General features: G+C 43.5%; 1 long non-coding RNA gene across 1 annotated transcript; it reads left to right on the top strand.

The window, feature by feature from the left end:
- Positions 1-1,195: 1,195 nt before the first annotated feature.
- Positions 1,196-27,160, top strand: Gm41205. The gene is made up of 3 exons (XR_874813.1): positions 1,196-1,266; positions 26,052-26,231; positions 26,581-27,160. It is a non-coding gene; the product is annotated as a predicted gene, 41205 (long non-coding RNA).
- The last annotated feature ends 94 nt before the right edge of the window (positions 27,161-27,254 follow it).

The raw sequence follows: 27,254 nt of genomic DNA, 5'->3' as shown, positions 1-27,254 counted from the left end.
AGCTTTTATTGAGCTATATTTTCAATGGGACTAGCCAGCAAGAGAGTACAGTTCTCACTTCTCCAGGAAGCCATGTTTTGTCACATGACTTGATTCTGGCCAAATAGATCGGAGGCTAGAGTGAGGCTTCTGGAAGGCTATTTCCATTGTGATGCTTGTGACATGAGGCTCAGGCCATTACTGCCCCTCTGGCTGTAAGAATAGTGAGCACAAAGCACAAAGCAGCCTTGGTCTCAAAGGACCACACAACCTTATGAAACCACACTACCTGTCACTAGGGCTCTTTTCCTGGTAAAAGACACATTTCTATTCCTGTTATCCTGCCATCTTCCAGAGCTCTCACTATTGAATCTTTCCTTTGCTGTTTTATGTGACTATAAGATCATTTATTCCATTTTTTGGCTCAAAATTCACCCCAGGTTGAACATCCCTGACAGCTTTCCCAGGTCAATAGGCACAGGAGCTCACAGAGACCTGAGATGCTTTCACTCTAAGAGGCTCTTCATGTGTTTAGAAATGAGAATGCTTAAGCACAAAACATACATGACAATGAATAGCTTGGGGCTTGACACATAAATAGCTGCGGAATGAATGCTGCTACAGTCTCTTTGAAGAATTCTTCCCAAGTCCAGCCTGCCATGGTTGTGTATAGAGGCGTCTTGGTGCTTTCCATTGTCAATGTACCTCCTCCTTTTAAAACCAACTTCTTTGGGAGTCCAACATTCTATATAGTTTTCATGTTCTATATAGTTTCATCTGTCCTGTCTGGGACAATAGCACACATACACACACACATGAATACACACACATGAATACACACACAGGAGAATGTGTGTCCACACATGTGCACATACACACACGAATACACACACACATGAACACACACACAGGAGAATGTGTGTGCACACATGTGCACATACACACATGAATACACACACACACACACACACACACACACACACACACACACACACCACAAATGCTGTTTTTCCAAAGTCCTAGATGAGTCCTTCCAGGCATATAGCTCCTCCATTTCTTTGACACAAACAGATCATGTGTAATAATAGCTTGAAAATTCCCTGAATTCCTGTAAGTGCTCTGTCTTCTGTCAGACTGAATATGATTTTAGGGCCATGTGTAATTTTATGGGCAGATGCTGCTGTCTAAATTCTGTTGATTCCTTTTTTACTGAGCTGCAGTCTCCCTGATCCATGGTTTTGCTTTCTGTGGCTTCAATTACCTACATTCAGCTCATATTCAAAAATTGTAAGTAGAAAATGCTGAAAATAAAAATCTGTAAGTTTTAAATAACTTTATTACAGTGTACCATTAACATTGCTCTTTTATTACTAATTGTGGTTAATTGCGTTCAATGCTTAATTTACAAATTAAATGTTATCATAGGTATATATGTCTTGGGGAAACAATGTGTTCAGTACTGTTCCTTGGTTCAAGTATTTGCTGGTGGTCTGGAAAGTATAACCTGTGTGCTTGGGGTGGGGGTGGCTGTAGAGTGATGTGGCAATCTAGGCTGTTTCAGGACAATCTACGTTTTCTTAGCCTCTCATGCACCATGTGTGTTTCCCCAGAAATTTAATGAAAATAATCTTTTAATTCAACAGAGGGCACTCTGGTCACAGGGGTCAGGCTGCTGGAGGAGCTGTTTGCAATCTGAGGGCCACTGGACACATTGTAATCACAGAGCCCAGGGAGAGAAACACTCAGTGCTAGACTAGGGCCCCTTGTAATTCCAAATAGCAACAAGTCAGAATTTTCTATACTGGTGTTGGCTTTCTACAGCAGTATCTGTTTTTTTGCAATGACGTTGAAATGGAATGAGCCTGAGAGTTCATTCTGTCCAGATGGAATCATAAATGTGGATAGCTCATCGCTCCTCCACTTTTTAATTGTACAACATAGGAAGGCATTTTGTTTTATAAAAAGGAAAACACCACAGGAATGGACATTAAGTTTGCATATGTACACAGCAAAATATTACTCAACTTTAAAAAATAAGAGAAGTCCTGTCATATGTGACAGTGAGCATGAACTTCTATTTATTTGTTTGTTTGTTTGTTTGTTTTTGGTTTTGTTTTGTTTTGTTTTTTCGAGACAGGGTTTCTCTGTATAGCCCTGGCTGTCCTGGAACTCATTTTGTAGACCAAGCTGGCCTCAAACTCAGAAATCCATCTGCCTCTGCCTCCAGGTGCTGGGATTAAAGGTGTGCGCCACCACCTGGCTGAGCATGAACTTGACAGATACTACATGATATCACGTACAGGGGGATCTCAAATTCTCTCTGAATCAGAGAGTAGAATGATGATCCAGGGTAGAGGGAGGCAGAGGCAACATTGATATTCAACAATGTAAAGTCTCAGGAGTATGAGATGAATCTGACTGTAGCTGTACTTCAAATTCTATTGGAATAGATGGTGTATTAGGTGAGTGAATGCTCTCTCTCTGTTTGTCTCTCTGTCTCTCTGCCTCTATCTATCTATCTATCTATCTATCTATCTATCTATCTATCTATCTATCTATTTTTGGTAGAATCCCATTGCTGTATCTCCATGGCAGAGCCTCTCACCTAGGATGTCCCTTTATCCAGCCTTGTTACTGCTGTGGAGGTTTTTTTTTTTTTTTTTTTTTTTTTTTTTTTTTTTTTTTTTTTTTTTTTTTTTGTGGTACCCATATAGTCATTGAGCAATTGCCATGGTGATGGGGATTTAGGTTCTCTCCCAGCCACTGATTTACAAATTGTCCTCTGAGGTGTCTTAGGGAACCATCAGAGGAGCCCCCATGGATCACTAAAAAGGAAGACAGAAAAAGAAATGGACTGCAGAGCTTCAGAGCACTCCAGCAGCATTAACCAAAGCAGTCAACTTGTGGCTGTTATCTCTACTCAGCTTGCGCAGAAGTGTCTTTGATAGGAAGGGTTCCAAAGGTAAACACCTTTATGTGTGTGGCCTGTATACCTGTGTGTATGCCTGTGCTCGCCTATGTGGGTATATATGGAGACAAGAGGCATAAACTTCTCCTCTATTTTTTTTTTTTTTTTTGAGACAAGGTCTCTCACTGAACATAGAACTCACAAGTTTGGCCAGGCAGGGTGAACCGTGGGATCTACTTGACCCTACCCTTCCTCCACTGCTGAGGTTACTGGTGCCTGCTGCTCTGCTTGGGTTCTTATGGGATGCTATGGATCGAGGCTCAGGTCCTCATGCTTACACAGCAAGCACTTTATCCGCTGAGCCACCTTCATAGCCTCTCTAATGGGATGGTTTTAGATGTCATGAGACTCTTATGGAGTCTGATGGGGCAAGAGTGCAAGCACAGGATACCTCCCTAAGCTCGCACGGGTCTCTAGATTGTTTATAGTGAAAGAGGATCGGTGCTATGATAATTTTCTTTATTGGGCACCTACTTTGTTGCGATACTGCATTCTCATCTGCACCACCCCATTTAAAGCAATATAGCATTAGTAATATTTGAAGATTCCTACATCAGTGATGTAACTGGAGGTGCAGGCATACAGACAAGGCATCTGCAGCTGCAGTGGACATGAACCCATAGTCTTCTCCACAACCAGCACAAATACATCTTCCTTGACTTGGCAAAATAATAATAATAATAATAATAATAATAATAATAATAATACTTAGGAGGCTTCTGTGTAGCTGCATGCTTGCTGCTCCACAGACCAGCCTACTTCAAGACCATCATCCTGGCATTTACATTAGGAAGGGATGCTGAAGATGGGGTGCTGGTGTAAGTATCTCCCTTGACCACTCTTCACTGAGCATCTCTAGGCCAAGGTTGTGCTGTGATGGGGCTGTTCAGAGCTGACTTCCTTTCTCTGGTTTCTCTCTTACTATTATTTTTTTAGAGCCTACTGGGCAAGACTAATATGCAGTAAAACTGATTTGTGCACTTTCCAGCTATGGCTGAGAACAACAGCTGTGTGTATTAGTTGGGAGGTATTTAATGGATGATTTATAAGACATTGAAGATAAAATTTGAAAGATACATGGGCGGCACTGAGGTGCAACATTCTTGAGACACAGAGAACATTAAGTGCTTGATTGGCTGAGATGATTTAGAAGGAAGCCCCAGGCTCTCATCCAGCCATCCCTACATTGTTCCAGCATCTTCTCACCCAACAGCCATGATGCCAGGCTAGAGTAGAGATGTGCTGACTCGTAGATCTCAAAGAAAATGCATGCTTCATCTGTGGCTAACCCTTGAGGGCTTTCTTTTCCACAAGCCCCTTGAGGATGGAGCTTACAATTTATAGAAGAAAGCTGAGCAGAAGAGGGTATGATGCTTCCTAGGGGAGGTCCCTAGCAGCTCAGCTGGTTTTACTCTCTTTCCTCCCACAGAAGGTCAGCTTCTAGTTCAATAGTTGATTGCTGCTTTCCTCTCTGAAGATGGGATTTGGTCTTGGGGAAGAGAGATGAACAGGATAAGCAGGAGTGCCCCAAACTCTAACCTTTTCCTCTCTTGATATTTCTCAAACAAAACAAAGGTAGCCACTCTAAGATAAAATCTCAAATAAGAACTATTTAGAAAAACTTCAGGGTCCCCGGAGATTGCCAAGTCAGTACAAACTTGCTGTGCAAAAGTGAGCGCTTGAGTTCAAGCCCCAGAACCCACCTAACCACAACAAAAGGTTGTAATCTCAGTGCTGGAAAAACAGAAGGAAGAAGGGAGATTGCGGGGGCTGCCTGGCCAACCAGACTCTTTTACTTGGCAATTCCTAGGCCAGTGAGAGATCCTGTCTCAAAAATAAAGGTGGACAACACACAAGGAACAACACCTGAGGTTGACCTCTGGTGTGCAAACACAAGCACATACACTGACATATACCTTCACATACATGTGCAAGCCCCTTAATAACACACACACACACACACACACACACACACACACACACACGGAAAAATCTGATGTTGTGATTATGATTCCTATCTTGCTCCATTTCCATTGCTTTTATAAAATTCCCAGATGAGAGAATAACTTGGGGGAAAAGGGTTTATTTTAGCTCACTATTCCAGAGGGTATACATTTCATCATAGTGGCTGAGGCATGGCATAGAACCTTGGGGCCACTCTCTCACATTGCATTGGCAAATTAAAAGCAGAAAGAGAACAGGAAGTAAGGCCAGGCTATAAAACTTTAAAGTTTATCCCCAGTGAATTATTCCCTTACTAATGCTCCACCTCCTAACAATTCCACAACTTTTCAAGCAGGGACACCAGCTATGGACCAAGTGTTCAAACACATGATCTTAGGGGGCATTTCACATTCCAACCACAACATTCCATGCCTGGCTCATGAAAGTTCTTGGCTATCTTCATTATCAGAAACTGTCTAGTCCATCTTTAGAAGTCTCCATTGTGCTTAGGAATCTCCAAACTATTCACAAGTCCAAAGTATCTTCTGGATATTACAGACAATCCCTTAACCTTATTGCTCTGTTCAATTAAAGACAACAACTACAAATTTCCAACATACAATAGCACAGAATGCACATTCCCATTCCAAAAGAAAGGAATGTGAACATAGTGAGGAAAAACTGGGTTGAAGCAAGTCAGCTAGCATCAGATCAGTTCTAAGTTCAGCATTTGGGGCTCCAGTTTCAAAAGGTTTATGTGGCTCTTCTCCCCTTGATTGGTAGCGGCAACATCTCCCTCTTGAGCTGTTTCCACTTCATGTATGCATCTCTTGTGAGCAGATATTCCATGCCATGGCTTTGGCATCTCAAACATCTTGGTTGTGTCTCTGCCATAACTCAGGCTTCACCTTTATGGCCTTTCAAGACCGACTTGCTGACACTGAACCTGCCACGTGGTCCCTGGCATCAGTGGCTCTCAGAAACCATGGAGGAAGATTCCATGACTCTGTAACGTTGCATCTCTCATCCTTTTGATGACACTGCCAAGTTCTGTCGGTCAGCTTGAGATGGAAGCTGGCTCCTGAGAACCACAGTTGCAGCACCTTCTGTATGGTGAAAAACTTCCATAGGTAGTCGTTTTCAAGATTCATGAAATTCCTTTGGTTCTATCATTTCACAAGATATGAAAGATCTTCCCCTTTGGTGGGCAGATCTTGCCACAATTTTCTACCATTCTACAATTTCCCACTACTCTAGTGAAGAAAAGGAGACTTCTCTTACTGGGACCAATCTCTTTAACACACCAGCACATGCTTTGGTTGCAGCCTTGAACTTTTTAGTGTACCTTTTCTTTCCAAAGTGCACATATTTGTTTTATTTCTATCTGTCCCTCTTGGTGCTCTTTGTCATTGCAGACAGGCATAAGAATAACCAGGAGTAACCATGCCATAGAATCAAAGATTTATGTCTTGAAACTTCTTTCATCAAGTGAGTTAGCTTTAAATTATGTTTAAATTTAGTCTTACCCATGTTGTTAGGAGATGAGCGAAGTGGTGCTATTTTTTGCCAGAATACACAGAATAAAATCTTAGCTTGATGACTTTTCTGCTTCTATGATGAGACACCATGACCAAGAAGAAATAATTGATTGGCCCTTACAGTTTCAGAGGGTTAGAAACTATAACCATCATTGTGGGGAGCCTGGCATCAGATAGGCAGGCAAGCAGACAGCCAGCTATGGTATTGGAACAGCAGTCAAGAGCTCAGATCTCGAGACACAGCCTCCAGGTATAAAGAAAAAGACTGGGCATAGTGTGGGCTTTTGAAACCTCAAAGCCTACCTCCAATAACAAATCTCTAAGGCTGTACCCTTCATTATTTCTAAACAGGTCCACCAAATTACCACCAAATATTCAAATATATGAGCTGGTGAGAGCTATTCTTATTCAAACCATCACAAATCTCTATGCTCTCTAGCCACATTTTTCATAGAGGTTTGTTCTCCTCTGAAATCTCACATGCTGGACCTCCATTGTCTGTACTTTTCTTTCTTTCTTTCTTTCTTTCTTTCTTTCTTTCTTTCTTTCTTTCTTTCTTTCTTTCTTTCTTTCTTTCTTTCTTTCTTTCTTTCTTCCTTCCTTCCTTCCTTCCTTCCTTCCTTCCTTCCTTCCTTCCTTTCTTTCTTTCTTTCTTTCTTTCTTTCTTTCTTTCTTTCTTTCTTTCTTTCTTTCTTTCTTTTGTACTCTATGTTCCTACTAGAATAGTTTGTTAATCCTTGGAACTACATTGTCTGCATTTTTCCCCCTGGCTTTCTGGTCCTCCAGATTCCCACAAGAATAGCCTGCGAATCCCCGTGTATAGAAGTCAAGGGATTTTCTATCCCAAACTCTTCCATATTCCTCAATCCAATTCCAAACGCCTGTGTACCATGAGATCAGGTTTATTATAGCAATAGTCCCACCTCTGATACCAGTTACTGAATTAGTTTATCACCCGTTGCAGTGATAAAAAAGGCAACCTCAATTGAAGCAACTTATTGCAGTAACATCAAATGAAGCAGAAATATGAAGCTGCCAGTCATGCTCACAGCGAAGATAAGAGGGGGGGAAGGGGGAGGGGGAGGGAGGAGAGGGAAGGGGAGGGGGAGGGGGAGGGAGAGGGAGAGAGAGAGAAATGTGTGTTCTGTGCTTTTTAGCTCTCTCTACTTTTAAAATGTTCAGGCTCTCTTCCCAGGGAAGGCATTACTTTCCAACTTCAATTAACATAGTCAAGCTAATCCCCACAGACATATGCATAGGCTACCCTGCTTTAGGTACTAGATCAGTGAGACGCTGTTTCCACATCATTCTAGATTGTGTTGAGTTGATAATTAAAACTAACCACCACAACTCCCAACTCAAAAGACACTTAGCCATGATTGGTCTGGATATTTCTATTCTTTCCAACTTTCATTTTTGCCTCACCATTGTTTTAGTTACTTGTGGTCTCAGGAAGGTCCATGCCATCTTGTAGGCTTATTCTTGGGAGAACTACAAAGTAGGTAAGTGGCCATCATGCCTTTTCTACTCAGAAGATGGTATTTTCTTCATTTCCAATGCACACACCAGCATCTTCACTCAAACCAACAGCACTTCAATCCACTTCAATGCTACGTCTCAGCTCTACAGGAGGAGCATACCTAGGGATATGTAATTTGCACTGGGGCCTTGAGTGATAACTTAGTTATGAGACCTAAAAGGATAACTTCTGTGATGGTGGGATTTCAGGAAGTAACAGGAAGAGACGGCCTTTGGTTCTATTAAATCTTACCTCATGAGTGGGCAAGTTTGACCTCTGAGAACACCATGTGAAATGTTCTGATTCTCAGCTGAAGTTACCCCCCGATACCGGGGTTGGGCTAAGAGTCAGGAGTAGAGGCTTCCAACAGGTGAACTAACACTTTCTTCTGTGAGTTTCTCAGCACTGCAATCTTTAATTATGACAACAAGATCAGAAAGTCGTAGTGACTGAGTTTGCATAAGGAACACAGGACATAGAAAATGGGCAGCTGGACTTACCAAAAAAATATATATAGTGAGGGAATAATTGTTCATTACAGGAAATGAGAGCATATGACCTTAGCAAGGATCAACACTTTCAGGACAATAGTTGTGTCCTCTGTCAAATGGCTTGTCTAGATTACAGAGTATTTTGAGGTCCTGAGAGGTTATGCGTATACATGGGGGGTCACCAGGTTGGTTAGTGGTGGGGTCTAGATTTGTACCTGTGCTATTTGTTATTGAAGCCTGGCTTATCTGAGTGCTTGGAAGTAGCGTCTTCTGGGAAGGAAGGGGCCACTGGCCCATCTTTGGGACTGTGGTGCGGATTCTTACAAGTGTGATTTATGTTCACTGAGGTGACCTCTCTGGGGCTTGCTCTGTCTTTCCACCATTATAGACCCTTCTCTGTCCCATGCAGCTCTGGACAATGAATTAAAGATGCAGAGTAATTAGCCCCATTGCCATCTTTAAAGGAAGAGAAAAAGATTTAGTAAGTTTCTCTGCTTTTTAACTAATAACCACCTGGTGACCTCAGTGCTCTCATTGGCTCCAAGGTCAGAAGACATTACAGACATCATCAATATACTCAGCAAACAGGAGCACATCCAAGGTATTGCCATGGGCCTGGGAGAGAGGAGAGTATCATTGATTCAATTTAGCCTGAGTATGTGGAGGCCTGTGTGAGCTAGATAGAGAATGATAAAAGATCATTCCCTATATGTGAGAAGCCTGGGTGGACGGCCTTGTTCGTTAGCAAAAGAAGTATATGCCAATATAGACTACATTAAAATATAAAGCTAGACACTGAAACGTGAACAAGTCAAGCACTGTCCTCAAAACATGTGAACTCAGCACTACTGCCAGATGATGAAGCAGCTAGACTCACTTTGACTCTCATCCCCTCTCTATGGACAACTTACACCATTATTCCACTATTTCCTAGCCAGAATACTGACATGGGTTCAGCCTATCAACACGTGTGTGTTTAGGGCTGTGTGGTTTAATCACACGGGAGGTATAGGTGACTTGCACCACAGTCTCACATAGCATGGTGCCCCTGAACTGAGAATCGTTGCACATTGTCTTTTTATGGTTGCCATACTTTCCCTCTGCTGGTGACACAGTGCCTGGCTGTCACTCTTGTTTTAACCATTTCTATAGTGTTACTATGTCAGAAATGCTGTATAAATGAAATAATACAGTTTGTAACTCTGGGAACTGGTTTTCTTTTTACTTGTAATTTTCCTAACATCCATCCAAAGGGCTGGCTGTTGCCTACATCAACACTTTAGTCCTATTAATCACCAAGTTCTAGTTCCTGGCACAGATGTCTCACCATTTTAACCATTTGCCCATTGACAGACATTTGAATTGATTCCAGGCTTTGATTGTTATAAATAAAGTCACTTACAAACCTTCATGTAGAGACACTAGTGTGAACAGTGTCTTTATCTTTCTGAGATAAATGCCTATGACAAATTGATTATGAACAGAGTCTAGGATCGGTCTTATTTTGTGCTTTTATCTCAATGCCCAGTCCAACCTTGGGCTCAGATTTGTGTACCTCTGCTGCCCCTCATTGAGGATGCTGGCCAACAAATGAAGCAGAGTTGTGGATTTTCAGGTGATGGCTATGTTGAGCAATCCTTGAGGACCTCTGTTGACTGGTTTGATCCCATGTGAGTTTTGTGTAGGCAACTATAGGTGCTGTAAATTCTTGAGTGATTGGATCTGTCCTATTCAGAAGACACCATGGCTCAGAAGTCCTCCTGGCCTGTGCCTCTTACACTCTTTGTATGTGTGCTGTTATGATGTTTCTCAGCCTTGGATGGAAAGAATGTACAATATAGGTACCCCATTTATGACTGATGACTCCACATATTCTCCACACTTTGACCAGTTTGGAGTCCCTACAAAAGAAAGCCACTCTGATGAGAATCAAGAGCTGCACTAATCTATGTGTAGAAAGATAAGTGTTTAGAAGGCCGTTTGATGTTGTATCTACTTGGGAAAAAAAAAGTGGGCTCTCTCTTAAAGCCTGTCTATGATTTTCCCAGTCACAATTTTGGCAAGTTTCCAGTACCAGGCATGAATCTCCTTATCTGGAGTGGGTCTTAAATTCCATTAGAAAGTGGTTACTTACTTCCTTCATATCCTGACCATAGATGCAAAGCCACTAGCTGTCTTGTGCTGTAGGCTCTTGGCACCCTTGAACTAGAAGCCCCTACGAATGCTTTTTATTTAAGTCAAATGTTTTGTATACCAATGAGAAAAAGCTCTGAATTCATTAATTCACCCTATTTCATTGTGTAGTTAAAGGCAAGTCCTGTCCTAACCAGCGAGACATTTAGTGGTTCTGGAGTGGTGGGTCAGAAAGATCAGTTGAAGAGGGGCTAGACTCAGAGTCACATGTGTTCCCTTGAGACTGGACCTGGATGGCCAGCCCTATAACCTAAGCCTTGAATCCTTACTTTGGGCTGAGAGGGATGGAAGTGAGAAAGGAGGAAAAAACCGAAAGGCCGTTCCGGGTTGTCATAGCTAGCTTGGCAGCTGCCCTTCTCCCCATCACCCCAGTCAAATCTCCAAGTTCTAGAAAGGGAAGAGAGAAAAAAAATCAGTCTAGGTTTGAGAAATGCTTTCTTTAAAGCATGCAGTTGAATAGCCCCGCCAGCAGACAGGCAGAGCACATCTAAATGATTTAGCTGCAATACACAGAGTTCATGGAGTGAGGAGTTCCCATTCCCATCTCTGAGAAGCTGGGAACTGAATAAAGCCAAACCGATGCTTGGCAGTACAGTGCCAAGGATCAATTGAGTTCCTATTTAAAGGTACAGAACCTTAATTTGAGTAAATTTCCCATGGCTTGAGTAAGATAGTCCAAGCTACAAAATATTCATTTCCTTACATCATAAAACCATCTCAATTAGAAAATCAAAATGTTTGTATCCCACAGGCTTCTGTATCTATGTAGAACTGGAAGGTTAATAACAATAATGTAACAACAACAACAACATCTTTTTTGTTGTTTCCTTTGAGACACGGGGTCTCCTGTAGGAGGATGACATTGAACTCACTAGAAGCTGAAGATAGCTTTAATTCCTGATTTCCCTACCTTTGCCTCCAAACTGCTAGGATCATAGCTGTGTACTACCATGCCTAGCTCAATAATTAATATTGTATGTTAACTATTTTTGTGTGTTATGTCATTGAAATCTTTACAGAAACCCATTTGGAGGTAGTAATGTTGTTGTGTCTAGTTTGCAAAGAAAAGATTGAGGCTAAGAAAGGCAAGGTTACATACTCAAAGCCACGGATCTGGTGAATGGAAATGGGCAGACATGCTTGCATTCTGGCTGGCAGTGTGGCTGCAAAGGTGGGAAATCTAGACTACTCAAATTCTGGGTTTCAGAGTCTAATTTTGATCCAGAGTTGGTTGTCAGGCTCTAATATGAGCTGGAAGGCTCAGTTTCTGGATGAAGTAGGTAGAGAGCTCTCTACTTAGTACAGGACCTTGAAATAGGTCAGAGCTATGTTAAGTCTCAGTGTTCCATTTGTGTCAAGGATTACAAATTTTACGCACACAGTGTAAAGGCTTGAGGAAGCCCGTAGCATGAATGTGTTCAAGGGAATCTCACTTTAGTTCAGTGGTTCTCAACCTATGAGTTATGACCCCTTTGGGGGCCAACCCCTTTCACAGGGGTAGCAGATCAGATATCCTGTATATCAGATATTTATATTACTATTCATGACAACAGCAAAATTACAGTTATGAAATAGCAATAAAATAATTTTATGATTATGGACCACACCACGAGGAACTGTATTAAAGGTTGCCAGCATTAGGAAGGCAAAGAAACACAGTTCTAAGTGAGGAATGTTACAGAGGAAGCACGAGTGAGACAGTCGCATCTGCGGGAGGAGGACTGTCTGAAAGAGCCAGGGACCTTAAGGTCACAGCCTTTCGGGATTGCCATCAGTCTGGTCTCAGGAACTCTGGATCCTGAGGGCTTCCGACTCCCCCTCCTCTAGCCCAGGATATGCTGTGGAGTGGTGGAGTCAATTCTGACCCCGTGGTTATTCCCTTTATACTCCTGGCCCAGCCAGAAACCCTTCTTAACCTGGAGTCTTAATCACAGGGAGCAATTACACGAGAACAGAACAACAAATTGAGATCGATACGACTCGACTGTCTACTGGAAGAAACAAAATTTATGATTTGGCTGGATTATGCTTACCCGCCCAAAATAGCAGTAATTCCAAGCAACCCCACCAACCAGGATCAATCAGGGCGTTTTATTACTTCGCTAAACCCTGCTTGCTCCCCACTCTCCAACGTCCATCTCGTTAGAACCCAATCTCCAAGGAAAATATTGCACTTGTTATCAAATTTTAGAAGGAGAATTTATGGCAGAGACAGATTGATTTAAAGCCTTCTTTTAAAGGAGAGCGAGGGCGGTGGGAAGGTAAATTTTGCAGCGTCTTTTAGATTGGTTCTTTTGCTTATCTCTTCATTTTATGACATAATCTGTTGTAGCATTACCCAGGGTCCTCTGGGCTGAAGCTTCTGGCCCAGCGTTAGATAAGGGGGAGATATTGTCTGGGTGTAAAGTTTAAAGCCCGTGGCAAGGGCTCATTTTTCTCATTTCAAGCAAGGGAGAAAGGATATAAAATGAAAAGCAAGCAATCAATAAAGAAGAAAGATAGAGATCTTTCCAAAAAAAGGAGGAAGAAAAAAAAAAAGAAAGAAAGAAATCCTTACCTCTCAGACTACTTTCCTAACTAAGACTTTAAGGGGTTGATAATGAGTTCACACATCCTGTGGTTTGGCATGGCCTGGAGGGCAGGTCCCCTATGCCAGTATAATCCACTGGCCCTTCCTCTCACACTCTGCACCATGAGCCTTTGCATTTCGTTGTAAAACTCATCTCTCCTCACTCCTCCTCGCCCACCTTTAGCACAAGAGGAGATCGGATAATTACTTTCCTTGTAATAGATGGGAGTTTTAGGGTTTTGTTCAAGGACAGTAGCACAGGCTCTGACCCTATCCTGCCTGTGTGGACGCTTCTATTCCCCCACGGCTCATGAGAGAATAAAAGAAAAGGTAAAAGGTATTCTTTGGTTAATACTGAAGTTTATGATAGACTAGTCTGATTTAATGGTTCTACAGTCGTTCTGTTGTTTAAAAAAAATCAATATTTTCCTGGGAAAGAGTATAGGCTGCCATAAATACACTCCCAGTTATATGAACCTTAGCCACAGAACTTACATACTGCAGAGGCCATAATGAGAGGCCAGGAAACAGCCCCCGAAGCATCAGAGGACACAGGGCACTCCATAAAGATGTCCAAAGACCAAAGCATCAGAGGATACAGGGCACTCCATAAAGATGCCCAAAGACCTCTGTGTGGCCTTCGTCCCTTTGAGACCAAGAGACTTTCTGTGACCTTGGGGAGATGAGACTTCCCTGTGGAGTGCCTGTGCTCCTCATTCCAGAAGAGTAGGGATATCATCAGACAGAGAGGCAGGGGTCTTGCAGCTGAACAAGTGATTGGCACAGATAGTAATGCTAAGCAAAAGAAGACAGATACAGACAGAACAATGTAATATGTCCTCCAACAAGTGATTAATCAGCTTTCTTCTCTTTTAAAAGTTTACAGAGACGAGAGACGACAGCTGGGTTGTACACATCAGTAAACAGAGTTAGAGCGCGAAATGCTCGTTACCAGGGTTCTGCCTGATGGGGAGGAAGTGGGAGACACAGGTCAGAGGATACAAATAGCAAATGATTAGACTGAGCAATTGAAAGATCTAAGCACAATAGGAAAATAATGGCATATTGTACTCCCAACTTTTATTAAATGAATAGATTATCAGGCAGATGAGAGAGAGATGGGGGAGCATGGAAAAGTATGGGACATAATGGGCATGGTAATTATTCATCCACTGTAGTCATTTTGCTAAATACATGCCTTATAACATTATACTATATGATATATGCCTTGATTATATGCAACATAATTTAATTTGTAGAGATTGAATTAAGTCCTTTACTTTCTGATGTGGGCTTTGTAGCAGTCATAAACCCCCACTTTATAAAGGAAGAAACTGAGGCTAAGGGTTGTTTACATCAACTAGAGTGCTGAGTTTCAAGTTTGGGGGAAGTAGGTGCTATTGATTTTGGCTGTCTAGCATCTAATGCTTTCTATGTCTTGGGGCTTCTATTTCTCAGAGCTCCTTTTCTGCTGTGGATTCTGACAGGATTGGGCGTTACCACCACCCTCCTTTGCAGGCAGGGTAGGTCAAAGACATATAACCTAGGCTTCACTCAGGAGCTGGTGAGGCAGAGCAGCAGGTATTGTTATTCTCAGGTGGTTGTGGACATGTCCCTGTGTGGGTAGGTAGTAGCAGCAGTGGTGTCTACTAGTCACTGTTAGCAGTGCCAGCAGATAGGGGGCTCAGATTCCATAGTGGAGTCTATGCCAGTATAATCCACTGGCCCTTCTAAATGGGTGGAGTCTAAATGCCATTCCCCCCAGGTCTTGTGTACAAGGTCAAAATTTCTTTCTCTAAGGTGGATTCCCCCATATGAATGCCACAGGAATCTGGTGCCAGGCATCCTCTGGTAGGGTTGACAAACACTCTGTAGATAGGAAGGAAGTGTGATACTCGATACATGAAGTATATTGTCTGGAGTCATTGTCCCCTCTGGGACACAAAGACTCCAGATGTGATAAGTAGTCTTGATTGTCAATTTGCTATCCATTGTGATGTGTCTAGAGCATTGCTTAGGGGCACACTTTCAAAAAGGATTATCCAAGGAGGGAAGCCCTACCCTGAATGTGGGCAGAACTGTCCCTGTCGGCTGGGAACTAAATGTCATAAACAGGGAGAAAGAAGGATGCTTTCTCATACTGGCAGCCCAGTCTACTTCCTGACTGCTGGGCAGTAAAGAGTTTTCCTCCACCATGCCCTTTTACCACGGTATTCTAATTTTCCACATACCTGAAGACCAGGAACAAGTGCACCATGATTGAAGTCTGAGACTGTGAGCCCAAATCAGCCCTGCCTCTTTTCTGAGGAATTCTGCCATAGTGACAAAAGCTAGCACATGAATCAGACCCATTTACTACTGAGTGATTGTATGGCAGTGTTGGATATGCATCTTGGACTTAGCATCACTGTTATCACAGGTCAGAAATTCACTAGAGTCGTGCGTGTCCAGTTTGGTGATCAGGATCCCATATAGAACCTCCCCTTTGCTCCAGGAGTGTTCCATGGGTCTATTGTGCAAGCAACATCATGGCTCAGGACAGTAGCCAATAAGGAAGGGAGGACTCTTGTCAACTTGCCTATTGAGTGACTCTCCACACATTTGCCCACTCCAGTCAGCACAGACTCTCAGGAGCCCACCTGCCTTTCCCCCAGATGTTTATATCTCTCATCATTCAAAATAGTTCCCCCAAGGCTGTTAAACATTCACTGACTCCATGTGTCACTGTTGAGCAGTGCATACACAGGCTCTCCCTTAATGCAGGCCACTCTACCCATCATTCAAAAGTTTACTACCAATGGAGGAATTTCTTCCAGCACTATCCCACAGAACTATTCCTGAGGGGGCTGTTTTATGGCAGTGATCCATTTTATGCCCACACACAGAAAAATAGCAAGCTGACCTTTCTATGAACCAAGCCTGGGTGTTACACTTCTCAATTAGCTGAATAGAGCTGTAGTAACTGCTGAATGAGAGATCCAATAGAGCCAACTGGTCTGGGTGCCCAGGGAACCTTCCATTGTAATGGCGGGGTGCCTATTCTCCCTGGTGACTTAGGAGGTCTGAAATACTTAACTTGTCTTTGTCATCACATGGCGTTCCATGGTCACTATGAAGGAGTCAATCCATTTGGGTGAATTGGTGGTCAACTCAATACTTTTAATATTGTCAATGATGCTTGTGTGTAGATAATGGGGTCTTTCTCCAGTACCATAGGAATCTGTATCTAAGCTATTTCTATGAATGTCTCAACACTCTTATATGTGATAGGTATCACCCTAAACCATGAAATCTAATGAATCATGTGTGTCAAACACAGGACCACTTGTACCATTACCTGACTCAATGTCCTGCTTGGTCTGGTCATCCCATGACATGAAGGCTTTTCATATGTACACACACACACACACACACACACACCATGCCTAAGAGCGACGAGCTTTCATGAAATAAATAAATTACATGTATGTATGCATGCATGTATGTATGTAGTATGTATGTATGTTTGTTTGTACATAAGTATGTTTGAGCATGTGCTTCAGCTTATACAGAAGATAGGAGACAACTTATGGAGTCAGTGCTCTCCTTCCCCCATGTGAGTTCCTGAGACTAAACTCAGCTTACATGCTTGGCAGCAAACATCCTTACCCACTACATCCATCTCACGGGGCCTCACTGGCTTGCCACTCCCTCCACCCTCTACCCTTAGTAGCACATTGAAGTCCTCAGGGATGAAATAGGCTCCTCATCTTGCAGATTTTCCTCCGCATCACCAGTCTATGCGTCCTTACAATGTGCTCACAGCCCTCGGTACTTTCCCCTCATCAGGCCTCATTCAGATGATTTTCAAGTGTAGACACCGGATTCCAGGTGCCAGAAAATGCTTCTGCTTCTAGCTGAGAGACGTGAACTGAGCAGTGAAGCCACCATATCTGCAATGGTGCTAAACACAATTTTCAACAGCAGGGCCATCTTTAAACACTTTCAGAAGGTGTTTACACAACCACAACTCCATCTTCTTCTGTCATCACAGTCATTACTAGTCACAGAAACCCTGATAGCTGCCCAGAAAGTGATGTAATTTCAGCATCCCATCCTGCCAATCTTGTTTTAGTCCTGCTTCCTTAATGCAGACCACCGAAGAAGAACTAGACCTTAGGACAGGATGTAAGTGTATGTAGTGTTTGTCCCATCTGAAGGAGAGGCCAGCAGCTCTGGGAAGAGAATGGGGTGCAGGCGGAGAAAGGACGAAACTTTATAATGACTGTACTCTCTGCACGACTGTCTTGGAAGTCTAAAAGGCACACGGAGTGAATTTCTCTATTCTTACCTGCTGTGAGATGAGGAAGCCTCTGCCCATCAGCTGCTGCCAGTCACTGTGTGAGGGTTGCCTGAACAGCACAGCACTTCTCTGATTCCTTCAGCTGAAGTGAGCTCCAGCAGGCAGAGGTTCTGCCGCCTAGGGTTGGAGTTTAATGCAGGGATACCAGAAGAACTAGCTTCACCATGGCTCAGCGCTTTCTGAGTGGGGCCAGGGCATCAGAGGTGAGGGGGAGTACTGTGTGCCTCTGGACTCTGTGTAATTTTGAGGGGAATATATAAAAGAAGATCACTGAGAGCGAACTTGCACATACTTTGAGGTCAGCAGATACGCTCTGATTATTTCACATCTGAACAACTAAAGGAGCTAGAGATGGGCCAGAGATAGCAGACAGATATCACTAGAGTTAGCTTCAGCTGTCCCAAGTTCTGAGACAGGAGCATTCTCACATCAGAGGCCTGAGTACTTCTAGACAGCCCTTTGTGCTCAGAGTCTCCTAGGATGCCATGAGTTCTTTTCAATTGTTCAGTGCTGCTCCAGGCAGGTAGCTGTGCACAGTGGCCGAATCTGGCTAAATTGTATGGCCCCTATGGGCCTAATTATCTCCTCCAGTCACTTGCCAGAGGCTCCTAGGTTCACTCCCTGGGAAACAAACCCAGGGAACAGAAAGAAGGAAAGCAGCTGGGGAAAGAAGGAACAATTACAAATGGCAAGTCCCAGCCCCCGGAATGCAATTACTTTTCAAACTGTTTACTTGGGACAGAATGAATCTGCTGGGAGTGAACCTTGTGGGCTGCTCAGGGCTCAGAGATGCAGGAGAGAGTGCTGGGCTACTCAGAGCTGAGTAAAGAGAAGAAGGCATGTTGGCTTGCAGGCCACTGGGAGATGCCAGGAAGGGAAGCCAGAGCACTTGTCTCTCCTGCCTGCTTCAGATGCCCAGCTCCTGTTGATCCATCAGCCACTTCAAACTCCCCACCCCAACTCCTCAACCCATCTCCAAGTTGGTACCTCCACAGTACCCTGTTCACTGGTTTGTTCTGGACTACAGCTCAAGTTCTGCTACCCTCAGTCAAAATGTCCTGACTTCCTTCCTGATCAGTAGGTCCCAGGTAACCTCCATGCTCAAGGCTACTTTGTCTGTACAAAATGTCCCATCTGTTCTCCCCTGAGCCTATGGCATTCATTGCGTCCTTATCTCCTTTGTGTTTACTTTCTAAAATCCAGTGCTTGGTCTAGTGAGCAGCACATAGGATCAACCTAGCCTCAGCTTTCTTGCTCGTCAGATGGAAGTCTGTGGCCATCGACGGCTTAGTGGGTAAAGGCACTTGCCACACAAGCCTCACAGCCTGAGTTCCATCCCAGGACTCACAATGAAGGGACAGAACTGACTTCTGAATGTCATCCTCTGACTTCCAAATGTATCCATATGTACTCATAAATTACACTTACACACAGAGATAGAGACAGACAGACAGAGAGACAGAGGCAAGACAAACAAGAAAGGCAGAGAAATAATAAATACGGGATTTTTTAAAAATTGAAAATAGGAGTCTAAATTGCACTGGGTATATGCTAAGGTTGCTGGGATGCCTGAGGTGGTCACTGCTACTGAAATGTTTAGCATAAGGTCCGGTATCTGGCATCAACCAGATTACCTGGCATGGCATAGAAAGCCAAAAGCTGTCCGGATGTCATAGAAAACCAGGAGCCGCCCTCCTCAGCATCTGACCTGCTGGTTGTTTCTAGGTCTCAAAAAAAAAAAAAAAAAAAAAAAAAAAAAAAAAAAAAAAAAAAAAAAAAAAAACCTAAGACAGTCAGGTGGTTTTTTATCTCTATATTCTGACTTACTTATTTTAGAATAATGGAAAGATATTTCTGAGATGTATTATAGAAGCATCTATTGCAAACTTTTTTTTTCTTGACTGGACAGTATTTATATTAGTCCAGTATAAGTGAAGACTTAGGAATCTCTTGTGCTTGTTGAAGAAGATTTTGAGAATGGTTATATTCACTCAATATACAAGTATTGCTTCAAAAGAAATTGTTTCCTGGCTCTGGCACTGATCTCTTGGATGAGCCAAACCTCCAAAGGCATGTGTGTCTCTGCTAGGACTAGCAACCGGGACATTGTTACCAAACTGGCCTGACCTGTTGGCGATGAGAACATGGGATGGCACTCACTGGCCTTGACAGATGTTGCACCTGTTTCTGTTTTTAGGTTTGTTCCTGTTAATTGGATACAGGACAGGGGTGGGGGTAGGGAGGGCTGTCCCATTTTGCTCAGGCTGGAAGCAGCTGTGTGCTTCTCCAGAAGCAAAACACACAGGAGAACTAGAAACCTGAGCTATGTTTTGTATTTCAGATCACACTCCAGCTGCTTCATTTGTTTTCAGACCCTTCTACAAATGCTGCTTCCTTATAGTCTATGGACCTGCATTGACTTAAGAGAGTGAATAAAACATTCTGACCCTTGGGCTTCCATCATGGTTTAGTCAATGGGTGGCACCGATGGGACTTCAGAGAGTGAAGTCAGATTATTTTTCTCCTTCTTCTTCTTCTTCTTCTTCTTCTTCTTCTTCTTCTTCTTCTTCTTCTTCTTCTTCTTCTTCTTCTTCTTCTTCTTCTCCTCCTCCTCCTCCTCCTCCTCCTCCTCCTCCTCCTTCTCTCTCTCTCTCTCTCTCTCTCTCTCTCTCTCTCTCTCTCATAGATAAAGAGAAATGTGTGTCCTATACAAGACTACTCTTCCCCAAGGACAGCTTGATCTTACTGCTTTTTCCACAGAACTGTCCTTCCTTTGCCCTGAAGGCTGAGGCATGAGAACCAGGTTCATATTATAGTCTCTTGTTCAATTAAAGTAACCATGCCATAGCTTTGTAAGCTAATCCTCATATCTATCTTTGTTCCAGCATTCATGTGCTCCTTCGAAATACACATGAGTCAATGGAATATGGTGGTTTCTTGGGATTCAAATCCTAACTTAATTGTTAAGCAGCTATGTGACCTTGGAAGAGATACCCCAGCTCTAGGTGCCTCAGAGTCTTGTAATATAGACAGTGTGTCTTCCTGGTGGGGCATGCAGAGTCTTTATGAGAGGGTGGGAAACAGAACACATCCTCGGAGGTGTGACCCCTAATTGCTCAGCTCTGTCTAGGAACATAGATGGGAAGGCAGAAGCAGGCAGTATGGGAAGAAACCCTAGCATAAATATAGTCACATATCCGGCAGCAGGAAGGCCAGAGGTGAGTTAAAATTTGGCCTGGTAAACAGTTGATCTAACCAACAGGAAATTTCAAGGAAGAATGGTCAGTATTTTTTCACAATAGCCAAATTATGAATTGGTCGAAATGACCAACAGATGAATGCATAAAGTGTGGTCAGAGGACAGCTGATTGAGTGGCACCCAGCCTCAACGGATTCACCTAAAACCCAAAGAACACCAAAGGCTCAAGGAACATGGCTGAAGAGAGGGCAGAGAGACAATAAGAGCTAGGAATAGGAACCTATACCCATGAAGTCTCATCAACATGACTGCCTACATAAGTCCCGGATAAGGATGACACCAGGCAACATGCTAACATGAGAAAGAGAAACCTCAAAGAACCCCAATCCCAGAAAAATAATTACAGGCAACTAAGGAATGTTGGGAGCAGGAGAAACAGTTTTCCCAAGGGAAGAGCTGAATGCCATAGCTCAAGTTTGTAATCTCAGCTCTCCTAAAACAATAGGAAGGCCGAGATAGGAAAATACTTGGAAACTAGCAGAGCTTCTAGCCTGTTGTTCAACAGGTGAGCCCCATCAAGGTAGAAGATAAGGACTAACAACAGGAGCCCCAGAGCGGTACACATGCATGTGCACACGTGTGCACACACACAGGCACACACCGGTGTTGGGTAGCATAAGACCCATTGCTTTGCTTCTTTGTCTAATGAACACACACTAATAAAAAGGTAAAACCAAAACAATTGGCTAGGCAGTGGCTAAGGATAACAAGGGAAGTTGGGGAACAGGACAGGCATGGAAACAGGTACTCTGAAGAAGTAGAGACAGAGCCTTTAGCCAATGTCACATTTGCCAAGACTGCTGAGGCTTTAGAATTCTACAAGAAGTCTGAAATCTTGAAGCTATCCATGAGTTTGGTTATAATCTGAAGGTTTTCTGCCCCTTTCCAACTCTGTTCTTTTGAATTTGATTTCAGGTGAAACTGTGGCTAGAGTGTTTGCTTCCATGAAAAGATGTTACCCAGGACATCTTTGACACACCCTTTTAGTTCTCTCGACCTAGCTCTTATTCTGGCAATCTCTGCAGACATGTGACTGGATCAGGACCTCCCCTGGCCTCTGCTTTACCTCCTGCTGCCTACACTTGGTCTTCTCTATCTACATCTTGTAAGGAGCTATGAGGGCCTACTTACCTACACTGCCTCCTCGACTCATTAGGAAGAACAGCGGGTGTGGCCGATTCTCAGGGGAGTCTTTTCCCCGTGGGTCAGAACTAGGGCATGCATATTTTTGTTTCATATCTTGCAAAATGGTAAAGCAGAGTTCTTTCTTCAGAGTTCCCTTTGGGGAGTCTATTCCAGCTACACTATTACTGAATCAACTCTTACAATAGGCCCCAGGTTGACTTTCTCTCTCTCTCTTTCCTTTTCTCCCTTCTCATTCCTTCTGTCAGGACATTCATTGCCTAAGGTAAATTACCAGGCTGGGGAGATGGCTCAGTAAAGTGCTTGTCTTGCAGTCACAGGGACCTGAACCCATGTAAAAACTGAGTTTAAGCTGAACATGCTGTCACATGCCTTCAATAAGAGGCAGAGGCAGGCAGAGCTCTGAGTTCATGGACAGGCTGGTTTGTATAGTAGGTATCAGATCATCCAGGACTGTCCAGTGAGACCCTGTCTAGTGATCTCAGTCATGGTGGGAGGTGAAGAGGAGACATGCAGATTCCCAGCTAGCCTGGCCTATGAGGCACAGTCTCAGACCAGTAAGAGACTCCATCGCAAACATTAAGTGGAAGGCACCTAAGATGAATGCCTAGGGCTTCACACACACGCCCTGTGCACGTATGCACCTGAACTCACAGGTGTGCCCCTGCCACGAGTGTCTACACACAAAAATATAAGAAGAAATGAGCTACCGAATAATCCTTGCCACAAGTTTTGTGTTGCCAAGGGAACCCCAGAGAAGCCATCATTTCGTTTGGTGAATTTTACTGTTGCTTTTTATGACACTTTAATGAATATAGTTTATGCCCTCTTAATAATACACAAATAGCTGGAAACGAGCCTTTCATAAATAAGGCCACAAATTCAATGATGCGTCTCTCAGCGGCTACTTCTCCCATGAGTTGTGCATCCTAACAAGGTTAGCATATGTTGAAGGAGGATGGACCAATAAGGTGGGAGGCAGGTGCATACACTTCCTAATCCATTTCTTCTACCATCTAATCACATGACTAGCAATACTTGTCTAACAGCTTTATTGAGTTATAACTTATAGTCCATAAAGTTTACCCAATTAAACTGTACAATTCAGTGGACTTAAAAATATTTCTGGAGTTGTACACTATATTCTAGTTTTAGGGCAAAATAAATCCAGCAGTCATTACCTACTCCCTAGTCGTTCTTCCCAATCTTGACACTTCTCACTCCTAAGCCTTGAATAGTTACTAATTTACTGTCTATTCCTACAGAATTTTCAATTCAGGACATTTCATAGAAACGGGATCACGCCATCTGCGTTTTGTTTTTGTTTCTAAATGACTGTCCTCTTTGGTTTAACAGCATGCTTAGGATATTCATCCACACTGGAATATTAGATTTTTTATAATTAATCTTCATTTAGCTTCATGTTATGTGCATGAATGAATGTTTTGCCTTCATATATGTACATGGACCATGTGTGTGCCTAGTACCTGTGAGGCTAGAAGAGACATAAACTCCCCTGGAACTGGAATTATAGATTGTTAAGAATACCACATGGGTATTGGCAACTGAACCGGGAGTCTCTGCAAGAGTACAGGTGCTCTTCACCACTGAGCCATTTCTTCAACCCCTGGAGTGTTATTTGAGTTTTGTATAACCATCAACTTCTTGAGTCCAGCTTTCTCTTCTATACACTGAAAGAGCCTCCTACGTCTCTTACCCTTCAGGGTTCAAGAATGTAAGATCAGTGTCAGAGAGTCCAAGGAGAAAGGGGCTTCCAGGGTTTGTTTTGAAACTTTAGCTTTGAGGTTAAAAAACAAACGAACAAACAAACAAAAGAACAAAACAAGACAGAGAGACGAGGAACATCATGTACCTCTGAGGTCTTAGTCGACATTTGGTGCCCGTCTGTGTGCAGAAACCAATTACCTATGAGGAGTAATTGAAATCATTAATAGCCACAAACAAATGTGTCTATTCTGCAAGTAATTTGCAGTAACATTTAGTAATTGATAGTAATTTTTAGTAATTAAACACCAAGTAATTCATTTTCCAAGGCACACAGCCATTTTATGGGGTTCCTTGGTGCTTCTACAGCAGATCTTAATTACTTAACCCTAGCACAGGGAGTCTTTCTGTCATTTCTACAAAGATACAGACAATGCACTGTTCTCAGTGAGCCCCAGTAGCATGGAGCAGAGGAGGAAGAGAGTAACTTCCTGGGGCAAAAATAATTAAAAGAAGCCACCTTTGGGGCCAGCAAGGTTGCCGACTGAGGCCCTCTAGATTTATTTATTTATTTACTTTGTCTGTGATGCACAATCTAAGTGAAATCTGGGTTACAGCAGCTGATTTTTGTCTCCTCCTAAACGTTTTGCCTCAACCTGGCCTGGGCGTATTACAAATCCACAAATAGGCAGGCTGTGGCAGGGAATAACTTGAGGGACCCACTTTGTCACCTCAGGATACTACCTGAAGTTTGGGTTCAGGTATAGATTGTCATCCATAGTCCGCCTTTATTCAGGAGTCTACTTCTTCACACAGCCTGTGAGACTGGAAGAAGCCAGACTCTAGGCTGGATCTTTGGTGACAAACCAGCCATTTGCTCTTTCGTTATCGGTTCTTGCTAGAGACCCCTGTAAGATGGCAGGATATATGTGATCTTTGTTACTCTAATCACAGTGAAGGAAAGTGCTTCCATTCTCTAGTAGCAGGGAGGTCTCATTTTACCTCTTACTCCCCAGGATGGGAACCAAGGAGCCTGGCTTGTTAGGAGGAATGCAGGCAGACATCTTGATTTATGGAAAATCCGTGAAAGATCAAAGCTTAACTCAGAGCTAGGTAAAGGTAAAGAGACTTTCAGAGAAACTGAACCTGCATCCTGCCTGGATAGTGCCTGGATCCAGATAGCACCTGGAGCCCTATTTCAAGGCATCTAGTTAGCTAGGAAATGTAGTACATTTTGTTAGGTTTTTATCTAATTTGAGCTTGCTTCCTGTTATTTTCAGCCCCTAAGCATCTTAACTCACCAGCCTCCAGTTCTGATCCTTCAGCCCTGGTTAACATCTCCATTCTCCAGACCCGTCTCCCCACCTTGTCTTACTCAAACAATCCTTGAATTGCAGGATGCTCCGTGCCACTCCACTCTGTAAGCAAAGTTATAAATGTTCCATCTCAAGGCCAGGAATGTGGAAATCATGCCAGGAGGCTTGGTGGGTAGAGTGGATTTGAGATCCCAGAAACTCGGTGGGTGCACACCTGAGAGGGTAGGCAGCTCCCTGCCCCCTGCCAGATTCCTGGCCTGGGCCATGTGCCACACTTCCCACTTAAGAAAACGTGACCTATGGTGCCACCATGGCATGACGAGCATGGACTCTAACCCCTTGGAACCTTAGGCCCCAATTAAATTCTTTCTTCTCTAAGTTGTCCCAGCCATGGTGTCTCTTCACAGCAATAAAAAAGTAGGTAAGATAACAACCATTAAAAGCATGTAAAAATGTGTGTTGTAGGCCAGGTTTTTTCTATATGCCATAGTTTACCTATTCATTTTTTTCCTCAAAAGAGATCCTTTTGTATTTATTTCAATAAAACATCTAAAACAAAAGCTACCTTTGTACCAAAAATACCATATATGGTCGACTATAGGCATAATACTGTTCTCGAGACTTTTCAGAAAGTAACCATCTTATATTACTGGATACCAGTTCATTTCTGAGACAGGGACTTGCAATGTTGTGCAGGTTGGCCTTGAACTCATTACCTCGAGTGATTGCCCTGTTTCAGCCTCCCAGGTAGTTAGGACTACAAGCACGCATCATTGCATCTGGCTCAAATGATGGAGCATTTATGTGGTTGAATAGCGACTCTCTGTGCACTTCTTAACCAGAGCCCCTGGCAACCATCATTCTGCTCTGTTTCCATGTGTCTATTTTAGGTACCTCATCTGGGTAAAATTCTGCAGCATCTATCCAGTGAATGGCTGATTCTATTTAAATGAACGTCCTTGTGGTTGCACTTTGAAGTCTCTGTCTATAGAGAGGTGGACAGGGAGGAGTTGGGGCAGTTTTCCATTTACCTGTCTCCCTTTTTACCCCTTCTCTCACCTCTAGGACATCAAGACTGGAGGTAGAGACCTCCCCAGATGCATCCTTGACTGCCAGCAGCCATGCTCCATTGCCTGCCCCCAACCTGTTTATCCAGGCAAGACATACTTTTAATTTAGCAGCCTGCAAAGGTCTCTGATGAAGTCTGATGAAGAGCCTTTGCTTGCCCCCTTTCTTGAGCCAGAGGTAATTAGCCACATCCCAACCCCACCTTCTATTCTTCATTTTATTGAACCAATAACAAACCTGAGTCTTTTTACAAAATCAGGACAGAGCCCCACCCAATCAATTAATAGGGAAACAGTTTTGATACATAAAAAGCAACAAGCCAAGAAGAGGTACAGATGGGGGGGGGGGGAGGGAGAAGGAGGAAGGGGAAGGAGGAGGGAGGGGAAGAGGGAGGGGAAGGGGGAGGGAGAGAGAGAGAGACAGAGACAGAGAGACAGAGAGACAGAGACAGAGAGACAGAGACAGAGACCTGCAGTGTGTTCACAGTGCAGAGCCATTGCAAGGACTTTTTCACTTTCTTTTGTAGGGGGGAGCACACCACCAACAGCAAGGCCCAGCCCACTAGCAATATATTACTCTCAAAGAAAACTGTGGTTGGGAAGATTGTGGCGAGAGCTGGAGTCATGCAGTGATCTGTTCTCGATTGAGCGCATGCAGAAATGTGTCAGCCAGGTCTCCTCCATCCTCTGGCGGGTAGAGTGTGCGCAGCCCCAGCAAGCCCCGTCCGGAAGGGATGATTTATGAGGAGTGCTTTAGCTCCGTGTGATGTTACGTCTGTCTCATTTTCCTCTCCTGAAGTGAACAATCAAGGCAGACTTTTCTCAGGCAGGGGGTGACTGGGTGGTAGTGGGAGGCGCCATTAATCTCTGGGTTCTTCAGGAAAGCCAATTTGATCATTGTGCAACAGCAGCCTCTCTGAGTGCGTTGTTGCTTGTTAGCTTGGATGTGTGCCCTCTGGAAACAGCATGCTGGGAAGCCGGAGTCCCGAGGAAAGGCTGGGAGTGGAGGGGGTTGTGGCACATGCTGGGAAGCAGGAGTCAGGAGGAAAGGCTGGGAGTGGGGTGTGTGTGTGGCTCCTGATCTCTCCAGAGACTTCCAGGGCTTGGGCTTTGAGTAGAGCAAAGAGACAGCTGCTAACAGTCACCCTGGTAAAACTGGGAACCCAGTAGGGGTTTGCCTTGGCTACTCTTGTCTCTAGTC

Source organism: Mus musculus, chromosome 14, assembly GCF_000001635.26.
Source record: "Mus musculus strain C57BL/6J chromosome 14, GRCm38.p6 C57BL/6J".
Classification (NCBI taxonomy): Eukaryota; Metazoa; Chordata; class Mammalia; order Rodentia; family Muridae; genus Mus; species Mus musculus.
The sequence above is the reverse complement of the archived record's forward strand: the minus strand, read 5'-3'. Positions and strand labels throughout refer to the sequence as shown.